The 16,884-nt window shown below is 39.1% G+C and overlaps 1 protein-coding gene across 3 annotated transcripts in view; it reads right to left on the bottom strand.

Moving 5' to 3' along the window:
* The window catches only part of LOC105286806 (protein eva-1), a 133,060-nt gene that overhangs the window by 20,429 nt on the left and 95,747 nt on the right, over positions 1 to 16,884 (bottom strand). The gene's annotated exons all lie outside the window — the stretch shown is intronic.

Raw genomic sequence — 16,884 nt, 5'->3', positions numbered from 1 at the left:
CGTGATAAAAGGCCTTTGCGTTAAACTTTGCGAAATAGTGGAAAATTGATATAACGCTGACGTCAGATTTCGTATCGAGCACCAGTCCATTTGCGAGCGCGCAGTAATATAACAGGGAAATTCAAACGTGGAAAATGCAAGATTATTCGATTGTTCGATGAATCCTGCCCCTCAAGAATCTCCGGTAGCCTATTCCGCGCATTCTGCGCGCATTGCATTCGCGTCGGCCTAAGTCCGTGCGAGTTTGTGCTGTCGCTTCGTTCGAGCTGATGCGGGAAGCACGTACCGATCGGATCGAAACGTAAACGCTAACGTTATGTTCGCTCACAAATAAATCCGGTTCACGATGTGTGAGTATACGTGGCTAATACCTGCCGGTAATAACGTTGCATTTGCACGCGGGCACACTCGCCCGCTCTGTATCGAATCAGAATGAAATGCTACCGATCGCGATACGCAATCGTTATCGTGCTTACTCGGTGCTACCCATTTTTCATTGCACGTGCCGTGCGTCGCCGTGCTTGCAATAAACCTCGCACACGTTAGAGGCCTCATGCTCGTGAATCCGCGACGTGAAATAGGTTTGCTGCGCGCGGTTTGATCGTGGAATAACGCGTCGAGGTGAAATGTGTGCGCTTCCCACGAAATGTAGGTATGTAGGCATTTTGAGAAACGGCCCCGACAGATCGAGAATTTGTGACGATCAGACAATAGCGGAGTCTATGCGATCAAAAATACGCGGCGCATCACCGTCAATCAGTGCGGCGAGTCTGATGGTCCCGCTTTATTTCAATCTGAATCTGATCGTGAATGGAAATACGAAATGTTTATTAAATATCTTGTTTTCGACAGCTCAGACTCGTAAAGTTATATCTTAATAAGTAAATTATATTTTATGTATAACGTAGTGTTAGATTATCGGTTAGATTAGATCAGATCGATTAGATTATCATATGCATATATTATTTATAAACTTTTTCACGAAAAGTGTTGAGACTTCCATAATAATCTTCAAATTGTTTGAAATTTTTATCCCATCTCACATCTTCATGCTCTTTTTCTAAGATACGCTAAGACTTCGAAATTTCTTCAAGTTGATTAATATTGCCTTAACAACGTCGATCGATGGATTAACTCGCAGCAATATTCACAATGCGCTTAAATAATATATCGGAAGCCGGCGGGACTCTCATGAAATCTTACTAACTCGCTTGAAAATTATTCTCGACATTTTGCCTGAATTTCTACGTGGATAATAATCCCGAAGCGTGCATAGTCGACATAGCCAGCGCGTTCGTCGGATTAAAGGCAAATGACGCGTCTGCATAAGCGAGCGAAGTGGCGAGCGGCGTAGCTTGTTTACTGCAATTAATAATTGTAATTTAACACCAATTTTGTGGCAATGCACACTGCAACGGTGTACCTGATCTTGCCGAGCTCGACACGGGCGTTCGTGCGCTCAGAAAATCCATGACGCTTTAAACCGCGCGAATACATTATGATATTCCGCGTCCACGTACGTATAATGAAACTAGAGAAAATGCGAGGGACGGAGGATACAACTATAAGCTCCTACTCTTGCTGCAGCTATTGCGACATTACGCGTGGATTTTTATATAAAACTGTCACATTTTTCGCATGACAATATAAATTCCGATAGAAAACGCTTTTTGAGTTTGTATGAAATTTTTTTGACAAAATATACGTGTTATCGATTTTTGCATTCTGAAGGAATTCATTAATCATCTGTATCGATTCAGGTGAATATGAAAGGTTTTTTTTAATAAATTCTTAATTGGTCACAAGCGTTATGGCAAGAAAAAAACAGGTTTCGTGTATATATATGATTCGCGCTTTATTATTGCTTTTCATTTATTTAACAACTATCTACGATAATTTCAGATCTGTATCATGCACGACATTATGACATGATACTGAAAGTTACTGTTATCGGATTCCACCAGTAATTATATGGTAATTATATTATACTATAATTCTGACTCGGCTCGGTGCATGTCATTACTTTTTACTTATCGTTAATTTGCATTTTCCGACAAATAACCGAATCCGTATGCACTGAGCACATACAATAATGATACATTCGGTCGGGGTGTACCTTACTCGTGGCAATTAATTACAGTAATTTAACACCAATTTCGTGGTATGGCTTGCCGTAAACGCGGGTTAAATTTACTTTGAGTCGGTATACCGAAGCTTTAATCTGCGTGAATATATTAGAACCCTACAAGCGAGAATAATGCAACAAAGGAAATACTGCGGCGAAATGCGCCGGAGAATGTTGTAGGCGCAGACGAGTTGCACAACAATTACTTATTGCATGACCATCTAATTATTGCATTATTAATTTTGCTTGATACACATAGTTCTAATTCAATGTCTATCCGCAATCCAAAGGAAATCTATTTTTTACCAGTAAAATAATCCGTCATTTCTTAGCCGCCCTGATATCCTCAGCACGTTAGACAGCATCGGGTACCCAGTACACCAAAGCTCGTTAGCCCATATCGTAGTTACTGTTAGCTTAACGCAGGTCGTCGTAATAATGCTGCACTGCCGTGTTCGCCGGGTTACAGGGATGGAGGATGTTGGCTACGGCCAGCAACAATAATTATGAGAACCAGCACTTTACGACGCGGCGAAGCTTTTACTTGCACTTCGCTCTCTTCAGCGAGCATTAATTCATTATCCCGAAATTGTCAGCGTGTGCAGATCATATCGTCTGCATTCGCAGTAAAATGTTAATATATGCATGCCATGTGTGTTATACTCGTTGAACAGTAAGGATAGGAATTGATTATGCACACAATCATATTTTGTATTATTAATCTGACATTTCGGTTTCATAAAAAAATATTCATTCAATGCTCAAGTATCTGTATTAAAGCTTTATGGAATTCTTAAAATAAACAGAATTTCCGGTGGGAGGATCGCTGGTATTAAAACAAGTGCCAACTTCAAGCATCGTTCAGTCGCAGCGAATATTGTGAATCATGACGTTCGTCCCACCGAATCGAGAGTTCGCCAACGGATGGCAGTAAACCCTTCAATGGGTTCATCGTGGAGGCGGCCGGAATGAGGGTGGCAGGAGAGCTCAGGGTGGCAATAATTGTTCCCCAAAGTCCCATCAGTAAGATATATCGCGCGGACCTTGGCAAGGCCTAGATTCATCCTAAATTTTGCGACTCTCCACGTCGTGACGCGCTAATAAGACCATAATGCGTCAGGGTGTCCTCGCAATCCCGCACGACAAAGGAATGGAAGGAATGGGCCTAACTGGGTAAGTCGATGAAATGATGAGAATACCTTAAAATCAGTCTGAGTATGCCTGCAACCCATTTGTTGATGAAAATGTCGCCGGTATAAACAGCGAAATACACTTTCGTGTTGACGTATTTTCTATATAGAAAGCTTTCCATTTTCAATGGATCCAGGAGATTGCCAATTGCGTCCTTTCCAGATAAGATGCTGAGAATTTCACCGAGGCCTCAGCAAATTTAATAGAGAAGCAATTACAGTGCATCACAGCAATCTCAGAAACTGTTTAATTATATAAAATATGCTAAATAAAGCAGTGAAATTCAGAAAATGGATTTTCATAAAAATATCGCGAGAGGATATATTTTTGTACAACGTCAAGGGGGACATTTTCAGTATATTTTCATGCGCGAAAATCAATGCTATCCGGTATAAATACACCTTGGAATATACAAACCACGATGACCACGATGTTATAAAAAGATTTTAACTTCACATCTTTCGACAAGTCAGATCTATTTATGCATTTAAATCAAAATGATATTGTCAAATCAAATATCAAACACCTTTCTTAAGAAAACCTTAATATCAAACTTAATTAGTATTATGAGGATTAAAATTTCAAGATTAAATATCTCAGTAACTGAGGTTTCAATTAGATTTTTCTCAAGTTAGAGTCGGCTGCAGCTTAATTGAAAGCTAAGCTACCTTTCCGCAGTTTTAAAACTTAAATAACTTGCTAATTAAGACACCGATAAGATTCTTCTTAGGAAAAAAAAGTGAAATACAAGACTTAACAAAACTTATTACTACTACAAATGTTGAAACAATCTATGCAATAAGACGAGGCAGCTTAAAAATTGAAAACTGCATATTTCAGTAATCTCACGCCAATAAAATTATGCGGGAAATGCAGGAAATAGGTACTTGAATAACGATTCCGTCTTGCAATTTGTATTCTCGGTCGGTGTTTTACGGACGATAAACGCAATTATGCGTTCATTACTGTGATGAGCCCTCGAGATATTCCCTTCCTCTCTACGTTGTCCGCGTATCTGTTACGAACACCGAACATATTCAGCGAAATCGGATCAGCACGAGACGCCTAGTAACAGCAAGCGCGCAGATGATCTCAAATGGGCAGAGGACTGAGCTGTGCGCCTTCGAAATTAGGAACGTATGTGCAAACGAAAGGATACTTCGCTTGCATCGATGTTGCAGTTTCCTCAGGTATGCATAGGCAGGTATTGCGTAGGCACATTATTTGTCAGCATATTATTATTGCACAGTATTTTGTGCCCTTATCATCCATTCTGCCGTCAGCATACGTATAATAAGTACTTTAATAAATGTTTGAAACTCTGCTGGAAAAATTTTCCAGTTTACATTAGCGAAAATATTATAAAATAGTGTATAATACGCGAGAGTTTCTCTTTATGAAATCTGTTATTTATAGAGACGAAGAGAAGAATTTATAATTCTGTTTCATGGTGAATGTAATACCTGTCTGCGAGAAACGTGCTGTTGTCGAGGAGATATCAGCAACGTTGCTATCATTTGATAATGAAATCGCTGAATTCCATTCGACGAAACTCGGTGACACAAATACCTAAACGTGTCGGCCTAAACCGTCAACTGAAAATCCATCAGACTCACGCGCAATGCCTGCCATGTTTTTTACTTGTGAACAAAAACGAATTGAAATTCGTAGACAGGCCGCGACGTTTCCTACCCTCCCCCCCGGATGTGAGAAGGGTCTAAATGACATATCCGATAAAATAGAATCGCGCCTTCGGAAATGATCACGCGCGCGCGATAAATCTCCCCGAAGACTGACAAACGAAAAAGTTAAATGCCGTAATCGAAAATGTAGTATGTAAATCTCGGCGCTACGCGGCGAACACGCGCCTCGACGGTCGTTTATCCGTCGCTATCGAAAATTTCACGCTCGTCGTTTTTTACCCAAACAACCCCTCACTCTTGTCGCCCCTCTCGTTCTGTTCTGTCATGCCGGAGCGTACTGCCGGAACAGGAGCGTTGACCGCAGGAAATGCAAAATCGTTCTGTCACGCGAAAAAGTGCTAACCAGTCGACAATGGTGACCCTGTTTTATCGAGCGACCTTTCGCTCGCCGCCGTCCACCCTCGCAAATGATATTTACATGGAAATATAAAAGAGAGCGAGAGAAAGAGAGAGAGGAGGAGAGCGCGCGGATGCGGCTGCCAGGCCGTGTAAACGTGAGGATGATTAATGAAGAGCGATGGATTGTTCGCGCTCCGCCTCGCCGAGGGGTGAACCAAACGCGTAACGGTCGCGGTTATTAATTACACGCTTCGCGCGTAGCGATAAGCATAAAACACCGATTGACTTGGAACGGGGAAGATAAAGAAAGGCCAATGTAATTACCATCGGAGATTAAAAAATGCGATGCTCACTTTTTCAGAAGCTTTTTCGCGAGATCATCATAAAGTTTCCCATAAATTCAATTAGAACGTGCGCGCCCACTTTAGGGATTTATTTTCAGATTCCTCACATATCTACCTTATGAGACATTAAATTCTCGTAGGACCCTAAAGGATTTAATGATCTGTCTTATCTTATTAATCGAGCCAAGCATTCATCTTCATCATCTCGCACGAGTAGTTATGGCATGCGTGAAGCAGGATCTTAAACGCGAAGTATCTATTTACATACGATGAAAAATCTCCTCGCGTATCGGCATTTCGCACCAATGCGTAAAATGTAATATTGCTTCCTTTATACTCTTTTATGTCGTCTCAGAATGATTCGCTTCCCTTTTCTTTTCCCTCTCAGGCAGCAGAGTAAATCTTCTGTGGTGAAGAAAAAGTGTTTTTGACCTGCTTCGGTGTATTAATTTGGCATGACGCCAAATCTTAAAAGTACGCTCAAATCCTCATTTACTTTTGGCTATTTTGCCGGCTTAACAAACTCCGATTAAACGTTTAAAGCTTGATACTTTTCTTTCTTTTTTATGGAAGCACTTTGCAAACAACTTGATTGCTTTATTTAATGAATTTCTTATTTATTCTTATGAGATTTTACTCAGCGAGAAAAAAATAAAAATAATTATTTAAAATGTCATTTATATTTTTCATTAATTCATTAATTCATTTTTAAACGCGTGCAAATTTTTTATATGTACAAAAGATTCCACATAATCGTAAATTTTATTCAGATGTAAAATTTATTTCTTGAAATACTATTTTGACTTCAAACGACAGTTTTAACATACATTTGATGTTATACATGTTGAGTGTATTTTTCTTTATACTCTAGTTAGAAAATATATTGTAAATTACACACATTTATTAATAAACGTGACGTTGTGCACTCTTAAATAAAAAAATGGATTAGAGAGCTTTGCAGGAATGGCTCGAAAGCAATATTTATTTGTTGGTTTTCTATCGTAGTAGTACAAACATCCCGCTACGCATTGATTTAGAGATATCCTGAGGGGGAAAGGAAAAAGAGTGCAAAGCAACCGAAAGCTTGAATTGCAATTTTCGCACAAAGGCCACGTGCGAGCGACAATATTGAGTAAAAACTGGGTTGCAGGTTGAATTCAGTCATGGAATGTATTACATATGTAGTTCGAACGAGTATGCAAATGTACACATCCGGTGACTATGTGCAGACGGAAGCTACTTGCCCGGGCAAGCATGGGGGCTTACTCTACTCTCGTACTCGTTATCTCTTCATTTCGTAATATGTTGAAAGTGAGGTAAATTGAGATAAATAAGATTATGACGACATTCAAATCGAAAGCCAAGCTAGTTTCCAAAAGAGACAAACATCCTTAATTAAATCTCTTAACAAATCCAATTTATTTATTTATTCCCTATTAATCCTATCATCAATAATACAAGTCTTGTCAAGTTCGTTTGAGATTAATAGCAAATCTATACGCAATATATCGCTTGTGTAAGACAAAATGTATGTGAATCTGTTTTTTTTTATTTTCGCACCTATTGCATTACTACCAGTTATGACAAAATTTCTCTGGAGGATAAATTCCACGCCTGAATGGACTTCTTCACAGATGAATGCCGATCGTATCTCCATTCCTCCGTTATATAAGTCTCGTGCGTCTTCTGTATTTTTTCTGTCTCTTTTCATTTCATTTTTCAGATATCTTTCTTATTCTTGCTTGTTGTTTTGCTCCTCGCACGGGGCTTGTGATGTTTGCATATTGTTGTTTGCATATTCATTTCAGGTCCACTTTGTCCTACAATTACTGGCGTCGCATATGTACAGCCCTACTACAATTTCCCGCGCGATCCGCCCAGAATTCAATAGAGAGAGAATATACGAGAAAGTAGAATCCAATTGCCTGGCCGAAAAGCCAAAGGCGGCTATTGCACGGATGCGTTATGTGCAATAACTTTGTAATTGTCGTCGCGAAGGCACAAAGTGGACTGGTATTATCTGCTCAAAACCTACCGCTATCGCGATACTGTCAGTTACTCTCGTGCCAATTGCATCGTGAATGTAGATACATTTTTTATTGTACGGAAATGTTTTTTTATCTCCACCGTGTGCTTTTTGTGATAACTCTCTAGCTTAGTGCGAATTATTGCTATAGCTGTGTAAAGAATATTCTAAAATAATAATTTAATATGGCAAAATTAAAAAAATATGTTATATGGTATATTGTATATAATAATTAGAAATCATTAAATTTTTCTTACTAAGATATATGTAAAACACGGTTAAACGGCCAATTGCATTTATAAAATGTAAATTTTATTATAATATAAATTATTGTATAGAAATGGACAAATGAAAGAACATATACTAATGATATTATTATAATATACAAATTTATCAGATATACCCAAATTTCGTATAATATTTCGTATCGAAATTCGTATGAACTAAATCAGATATGTCAGGGGTCACTGATTCATGTTGTATATGCGCATGTGTGTTCGTGTATGTGTAACGGTTCGATGCGAAATATATAATAATAAAAACTTAAAATACTGTGTACATTTAAAACAGCGAGAATATTCTACATCAAAATAAATAAAAATTACACATTGTATCTATTACAACTAATATCATTAGTGTATTCAAGAAACTATTTTTAATCCAATGATAAATAATCTGATAACGTGAAAACCATAATGATTATGCTAGTTTGCGTTGGAAACGCAGTTACACTTGCAACAAAACAGCCTGCACATAATAATGCATTAAAGATATCGTATCGGCGTCTTTAACTGGCGGAACGCAAGCGGACAATTTTTCGCTTCACTTCAGCCACTTAACGGCTCCGCGCTGTAAAGTCCCGCACGAGCCAGTGAGCCTTTCCATCCCGCTTCACGTAGCTGGTGAGGGTGGCAGGCGATACACACATGCCAGCCGCCACCGACGTGCTAGTGCTTTCATTTAGTACTCAAAGGGAGGGAAAACTCGAACCCTTAATAAGCCGCGGGATCTCGGCTCCGGCTAAAAGTGCGCGTGAGCCGGATGTAGTCATCGCTCCTGTGAACAATGGCATAGAACAACGACGCGTCTACAGTATGTTGATTACATCCTGAGTGCATCCTACGCGCGCGAGAAGAATCTCGCGTGACAAATTGCACGTAACAGAAACGTGAAAAGCGCAGCTACTGAAGCGGTTATTAATTTTTATTCAACACGCGAACAATGACGAGATAAAGAAAATTTTCATATCACGGTATATTAAATTCAAGAGAACAATCAAGTGTGATCGAGATTAGTTACTTTCTTATATCTATCTTTATATATAGCTTATCTTACAAAAGTAGGTATTTCTTTTTTAAATGTGCCAATTCATGTCGAAAAGTGACGGGATGCAGTCTCTCTGTCCCGTCGTCTTTCTCTCTGTCACTCATATCTCTCCTGAAAATGGTTACAGTCGAGCGGACAAGGGAGCGCCCATGAATTCATTTGCGAAAGGGCTTCGTTAATCTCGCCCGGATGCGCTTCCCAATCCTGCGGCCGTCTGTGATTGACTGAACGAAGAGGAGTGCGTAAATCGAGCATGCATATGTCTCAATATTCACGCGTAGGATCATGTCTGCGTGCATTGTACGCGCACGGTTGAGCATTGCACAGCGGCGCGGTGCGAGACATCCATGTCCCTTGATCAAAGTGCTGCCTAGGTTGCGTACTCGCATGGTTCAGCTATCGGTTCATCCACCGCTTCATAGGCATCGATCTGCTCGCTGTTCAATGTAATTTTCGTTAGACACACAGGCACGACACCTTTGAAAAATAATTGATTGCGCTGTCACATCGTCCACTTGAACTGTGACACGTTACGTCAAATTTGTGCCGATATTTATTTACGGTATTACGGTGGTGTGCGATGGTGAATCATTTCTCACGCTTCTCGTGGAAGATCATCGGGCTTTCAAAACTGCTTCGAGGAAAAGAACTCGAAGAGTCGATTTTATCGCAGATAACGTTCGAGAGATATGAAAAAAAGTAGTGTATATCTGTATGTCTCGAAGAGCACTCGCTCTACGCTTGGTAGCAAATTCAAATCTATCGTGCATTCTCGTTGCGTCGTTGCACGCTGCCACAATTCGTAGATAATCCTGAAATCCGATATTAAAACGAGGCGATCTATCCCGGCTGGAGTATCTCGTTATCTCGGGTCAAAGTAGCATTAGTAATGCGATGCATCAATGTGAGCGTGGGAGCCTCCCAAGCATGGCATTGCAATTGTAATGCAATTGTAACGGATGGTCATGCCGCAGAAAATTTCGACTAAACCAACGTACAAATTCCACATAGATCGACCGCATTTATTCAACAAACGCGACAATCTCGGACGTTTCCATCTTATTCGATCATAGGATCTCCAAGGTTCGCTCGAAGGTTGCATCGAGCGAAAAAGTTCGATCGTTCTGTAGTTGCAGCCTTCGGCTACGCTGTAGGAAATTCAATTCCCGCGTCAACAGAAGCGAATTTATCGCGACCGGATAAAGGGACGACGTACGAGAGATTCGGAGGAATTGTATGAATACAAAACTTTCCCTGGGTTATACTAGCAAATTCGTTGCTACAAGATTATTGCGTATATTCGCGCATAATACCTGGTTTGACACGGGAAAGTCATTTCCCAGCGAACGTCAGCTTAAGTCGCACAAAGAGTGCTAGAAAAGCGACGGATTGGCGCTTGTTCCATCAGAATTACACATCTGCTTCTGTACATGTATCTCGGCGCTTAAAGCGGAAAAGTGGTAAAACAGCTTCCATCTTATTAAACATTTCGACGATAAAAAACGTTATCTCAGAAAAGAAACGCAATTTCGCTAGGTTTCATTTTATCTTCACCTTCAGCTCTCCAGTGCGATAGACTTCATAAAACAAAATCTTTAAAGATAGATAAATTGTTACTTTTAAAACGAGTAATGATTTTTGTAGTTTCTACGAGATAACAGATGACAAGGTACTGCGATGGAGAAAGCCGAGTTATGTCTGTTGATCTTCTGTAACGTCGCAGTTAACCATTGATTAAAATGAATTGCGGCGGCCGACGTGAACAGAAACTAGAATCGCAAGGTATCATGATATATGTTTCTAGACAAAATATGCGTTTACGAAATTCAACGATTTTTGAGCTGCACTGGACAAACGTGGATTAATGAGTAAAAAATATTTTTTGAGAATATATACAATATTATCGGCTGTTTTGCTGTTAGTAATATGAATGATCAGTACGTATCGCGTTTATAGCTCATAAATTCAATTATTCAACTTGTACGCGAACGGACACTGTACAGTTGAGACTGTAACAAGCGTTGGTAAACCTCCAGCTTGGTGTTTCGTGCAATAACATACGTTTGTCGCTGTAGCTGATAGACATCTCGCCGAGGGCCGACCACTTGTTAAGAACTTGACGGTTTTGCGGTGATCCATAAACGCTACTGCAATTGCATCGCGCCTTGTAATATCTCGTAAAATCAATAAAGACCAATAGAAAAAGGTACAATTGAAACAATCTAATGACGTATCTGAAAATTCAGCACAATAAGCTTCTCCTCCAGATTCAATTAATTAAAAGCATGAAAAGAAGATTTAACAAGAAAAGCAGACATGTTCACGGCAAATGTGACATTACAACAGAGTTTTTTGAGATTAAAGAAATCCTAGCGAGAGTGGTTGCACGGTCGCTTGTTGAAAAATACGAGCACAAGTTGCAGATACGAGAGAAATTGCAACAGGATAGAATACGATCTCGTGCAAGATCGCGGAAGTCGGTTAAGGAGCAGTGGGAATAAAGCGCTCGGTCCTGGACAATTTCCGATGTCTTCGACCTCGGTAAAAGACATTGGCGAACGCATCGGGTTCGGTTTAACGAGTTTGCCATCTGAAACATGCAATCAAAACCAACGGAGCTGTCTGCGCGACCCTATGTGTGTTCCGCTGTCCTGAAATATTAAACGACCAGTGCTCTTTCGATCGCGCAATAAATTTCGAAATGTGCGCGACTTCGACAAACACAATGAAGGGGTGGAGGACACGAACGCCAAATTAATATCAAAGAAGAGAGAGAAGCACACCATCAATAGGAATATCGAATAGCCCAAATAAAAGTCTACGACTGAAATGCTTTCACGCACAAACTGTGTAATAAAAAATACTGCATATTCGCTATAGCTATAGCACTTGAGTTCCTTCATCGTTCGAGCTACTCCGAATTCGACAAACGATTTTGCACATTTTAGAACATTAGATTAGAAATACATTAAATTCATCGCAGGTAATATCACAAATATCACAAATTCACGAATCACAAATTGCGTAATCTCACAAATTGCGGATGCTTTTCAGCAAATGGTCGGATACATATAAATTAAAGCATATGTACTAACTAATATGGATATTCGGATCGTGCGACATCCCCGAGCATTGAAAGCGATAGCAATTGATCGGTGCCGGTCTGAATTGTTAAACGCAACTCGAATAATTCAGGTGTCGACAGTACACTGCGCGCAAATTACTGTACGTCGTGCGGAAAGACGAATTATACCGCCTCAATCTAGAAATCTCACCCATCCACACAATACGCACGCACGCACGCACGCGCATTTAACTATAAATGCGCCTCGAGCTACGCACCATTGTGCAGATTGTTATGAATATTGCCATTAGGCATCAAAGAGAATAGGTAACTGCCACTCAAAACAAAGTTGTGAATTACCGTGCGTCTGACGTTCGTGGGATGAAGCAGTATCGCAGTGGAACAACGAAGGAAAGAGAATTGGAAGCAGGATTTCAAGCTAATAACAAAATCCATTTGCGTATGTGCGCGATACTCCTACATCGCAATATGTCAATTAACCATGCCGATAGACATACAAATAGTAGCGTCTGGTTTTTTCAAGGGTATCCAAGGTTGAAAATCAAGATAAAGGGTCAGCTACGAGGAAGATTAGTTCATTAATCTTCCATGAGGCAACCACGTGGCGCGTAATCCACTCTTTAAAATGGAGATCGTGGCAGATTCGCGGCAAAGTGCCTTGGGGGTAGCGCGCGTTAGTATATCCGAAAGCTAGTTTGCTCGCACAGCTTGGTCTTTCCATACTTTGTACTTTAAGAGAGTTTTAAACTGGACGAAACTTATATACAATAATAGTGTCTAATTATGTACAGTCGCTATGGATAATTTAATCACGTTACAAAGTTTTTAACAATATGATTAATAATTTAACTTTCTCCTCTACAATTATTTCGCGATAATATTACATTAAAAACGGCACACGTTTTTAAAATGCAGTAATTTTTAATAGAATATGAAATTCATTAATTAAATACTTGAAAGTCTCTGATGTAAGATAACAAAAAGTTAATAAAAAGTTCATAAAGTGCAACACGTTGTAACACGTTGCAAAAAGCATAGTATTAAAACATAAATTAGCGGTTGAATATTGAGTTTATTCCATGCGAATCAAATTGATTATTCGCCAGATGAGGGATATTTTTCATTAGCTTGGATTAATGGCGGAAATTCGAGGGATCATTACCTCGCGGTGAACGCTGTGATGTAAAGTAGCTATATAGCCGTCCACTACCGAGTTGGCACTTCGGTCCCTAATTAGCTCCGCGGCTACGCGAGCGCTTGATTTTCTATCGTTGATTGACACGGCTCTTCAGCCACGTGTCAAAATTCAATTGAGACGAATTGCTGTGATGCATCGATGCTTCGTTAAGCAGTGAGATGTGTCAATGATTCCTATTATTGTAAATCATCTATTATGCGGATCACAAGCACAAGCTTTAACTATTTTATCAAAGTGCATCTGGAAAAACCTTAAGTCACGAGAATTTTCACGCAATAAAAATATGACGGGAAAACTTTTATAATCTATAAATCGAAGAAAACATTATAGATTTGCATGAAAGCAGTATAAATTTAATTAAAACTTGGAAGATAATTTTAAATAAAATTTTTCGGTTAACATTGCTAGAAAATTGTTTAAATGCGTTTACTGTCGCAATTATAATTCAATTGAATAGAGTCTGAATATAATTAAAGATTATTTGCATAAATTATTTTATATTGACAAATGATGTATATAAAATCCTCTTTCTCCCTCTTTCTCTGCAAAATTAGCCGCACGCTGTGAACGGGAATTGATAATTCTCATGCGAAAAACAAGAAATAATTAACTAGCGACGATGCGCGCAGCGAGGCAGAAATATACCATGAGCTTAATTCATTTTCCCGATTGACTGATATCAACTGATGTATACGTATCGTGGGATTAAGCAACGCATTCATACGTCGTTAAGCGTCGACTGATTTGGTTTTGAGCGTAGCCGACGTATGTACATTCACTTTGTCAAGAAGATCCCATGTGTGAAATCAACGGGTGATTCAGTTTGTAACTGGGAAATGGATGGTGAAATCCGGCGAATTCAGCTTCTATCAGAGAGACGTGATAATAATTAATACAACGCGTACAGTCTGTGGAGAATTCTCAGGATACTCATTCTTGTTATACGTAACGCACGCTATATAAGAACCATTACTATGATTTATGATTAATTAAACAATATTATTCGCGAAAGTTTAGTTTACGAGATTTAATAATTCGTACCTACGTGCAAACTTTTCACTCGTATAACTAGATACGGCTATCAACTAGGAGGAAAATACGAGATGCGAATGAATAAAGCTAATAGGTTAATTTTGTTATTTTTAGTAGACTTTTAGTAAATAATTTAGTATTTGACATATAATTCTAGAAAACAGTTATAATTCAATTTTTTAATTTCTTGTTTGATCGATCGATTTAATAATTTTTCACACAAACGTGAAAATAAACTTCGTTTCAGAATCGTTCAAGCATAATCTTGAAAATTTTAACCATTTCTTAAAGAAATCTTATAATGGAAGGATTGCAACGTGAAGTGTAAAAGTCAGTGACGGAATAAATTCGCGGCTGATCAAGCGCGCTCACTCAAATAAAGTTGATGAATGGATTCAGGAATTGCTTTATACAGAAAGCTTCATAGATGGTACCGCGTCGTGCTTCCCGTAATTTATAAAAGTTCGTATGCCATCAGAAAACATGCTTTGAACATTTTCCTTCCTAAAGTTTACCGTACTTCATCCCTGCTGGCACAGTTCTTTAATAGCTTGTGCTGTAAATAAGTTCCGCTCAAAAGAGAAATTTTTTTACTTCCCGGATATTACTTTGCAGAAAAATATATGTTTCACGCGGGTTGGAAATAATCTATGACGATTAAAAATTTTATGCATATATCACCGAGGAGACATTTTATCCTCAATTTCACATTTTTATAACGTCTGCAAGTTCTCGAGCATTTTGAGCGTTTTCGTTCAGAAAAAAAGATAGAGAAAGTAAATATGTAATGAAATATATAAAATTGTAAAATTAAGTATTACATGTTCTCCATTTTCTATTCTATCAATTTTGTTGTAAAGTAACAAGCATGTTTCTGATATCTATAATAATTTGAAATTCGATAAGAGCTCGCGAAACGCAGATTTGAGCTTCGCTTCCAACTTGCGCGCGGATGACGGTGTGCGCTGGTATCGAGTCGGGAGTACTTTGATGCACATTGATAATTCATGCGGATCCAATTACACTTTGAGATCGCTCGATAATTGTTCCAGGTCAATGCCCCAGCGTGGAGGACCGGCGAAGAAGCCAACGAGCGCGCTTTACAGGACTGGTACGAATGGGGTGGGAAGTGCGTTTGATTTCATTTGAGGTATCATCATCCGATCGAGCGCAACTGCAGTGGAAAAAAAACACTTCCGGTGTTCCGCATTCGCTGTATGCTAATTTTATATCACCAATAGATTATTCGCGTTTCCTTATCCATTATCGTGCTTTACATATGCATAGATTTGCAACAACATTGTTACATCGTATCGGATTTGGTTTCCAGGTTGGAACTGTTTTTTGTCACTTTGGTTCCAAAAAAATAAAAACCGCTATTCCAACCCGGAAGCTAAATCAAGTTGTAATAACCAACGACGCGGAAGCTTGAAATTTTTGATTGTTATATCCCGTTGTGCGAACGCGATGGAAGGCTTCGAAAGATAACACAGTTCCACGGATAATATTGATTTCCACCTAAACTGGACGTTTATTATTTCTCACATTTTTCCATGTATCAACGAATGCGCATATTTTGCTTGTGGCCACGAGAAAGCCGTGTGCTATGAAGAACTATGCATGACTCGCTGCCAAATTAGAATACCGAGCGACGACGATTCCTTTTTCCCGCTAACGTTCCCGCACGGTAGCCGGAACTGAAATGACATTGACTAATGAGCTCACATCGGGTATTCACAGGCACATGCAAATGCGTTCTCGGCTACGTTGCGCGAATCATAATCCGTGCACAGTCGTTTACGGGGGGTAATTTGACGTGCGACGAGCCACGAAAGGACCAGCGATTCCCTACCTTTCCATTGCCGAGGGGCACTTACCGTTCTAATCGTAACTGAATTTCAGCCCGAAAAACGACTCTAACTTTCATAATTAAAGAAATCCAAATCTGATTTAAATTTATCTTACTGAGGAATAAATTATACAATTACGTTATATTTGAAACTTATATGAATACATGTTTATCTCGAAATATTATTTTTATTATCGATTAAAAAGCCATTTTAAGCTAATTTTGAATATTAAGTTAAAAATAAAGATCTTTATTATATTCTGAGATTCGTCTTTTTTGATTCTCTGGTTTTCCTAATTTCAATCGTTAAAAGTCGTTTTTAAAATAAATTTTATAAGATCGGGTAGACGAGTCAGTTTCCACGAGAAAAACTAGTTTTACTCGTTTTAAGAAAAATTATAGCATATTTTCATAACACGCTACTCTCTTCTTTCTTCTCCACTTCCGTTCCTTTGTTAAAGAGATAAAAAATGGTCACAATTAATGTAAATGGGATATTCCACAAGGAAGTAATATCTAGTTATAAGAGCCCGTTGTGTGCTGGCTGACACAAAATGTACGCGTACGGAGCACGTGTAATCCTCCTGGCAAGAATAAAAAGGATTGAAGTGTGGCGTAACACTTTTTCGTTGCTCTCGCAGTACAAACGCCTAGTAATATAAAACT

The sequence above is a fragment of the Ooceraea biroi genome, chromosome 3 (genome assembly GCF_003672135.1).
Source record: "Ooceraea biroi isolate clonal line C1 chromosome 3, Obir_v5.4, whole genome shotgun sequence".
Taxonomy (NCBI): Eukaryota; Metazoa; Arthropoda; class Insecta; order Hymenoptera; family Formicidae; genus Ooceraea; species Ooceraea biroi.
Note: the sequence above shows the minus strand (reverse complement) of the source record. Positions and strands in the feature narration are given on the sequence as shown.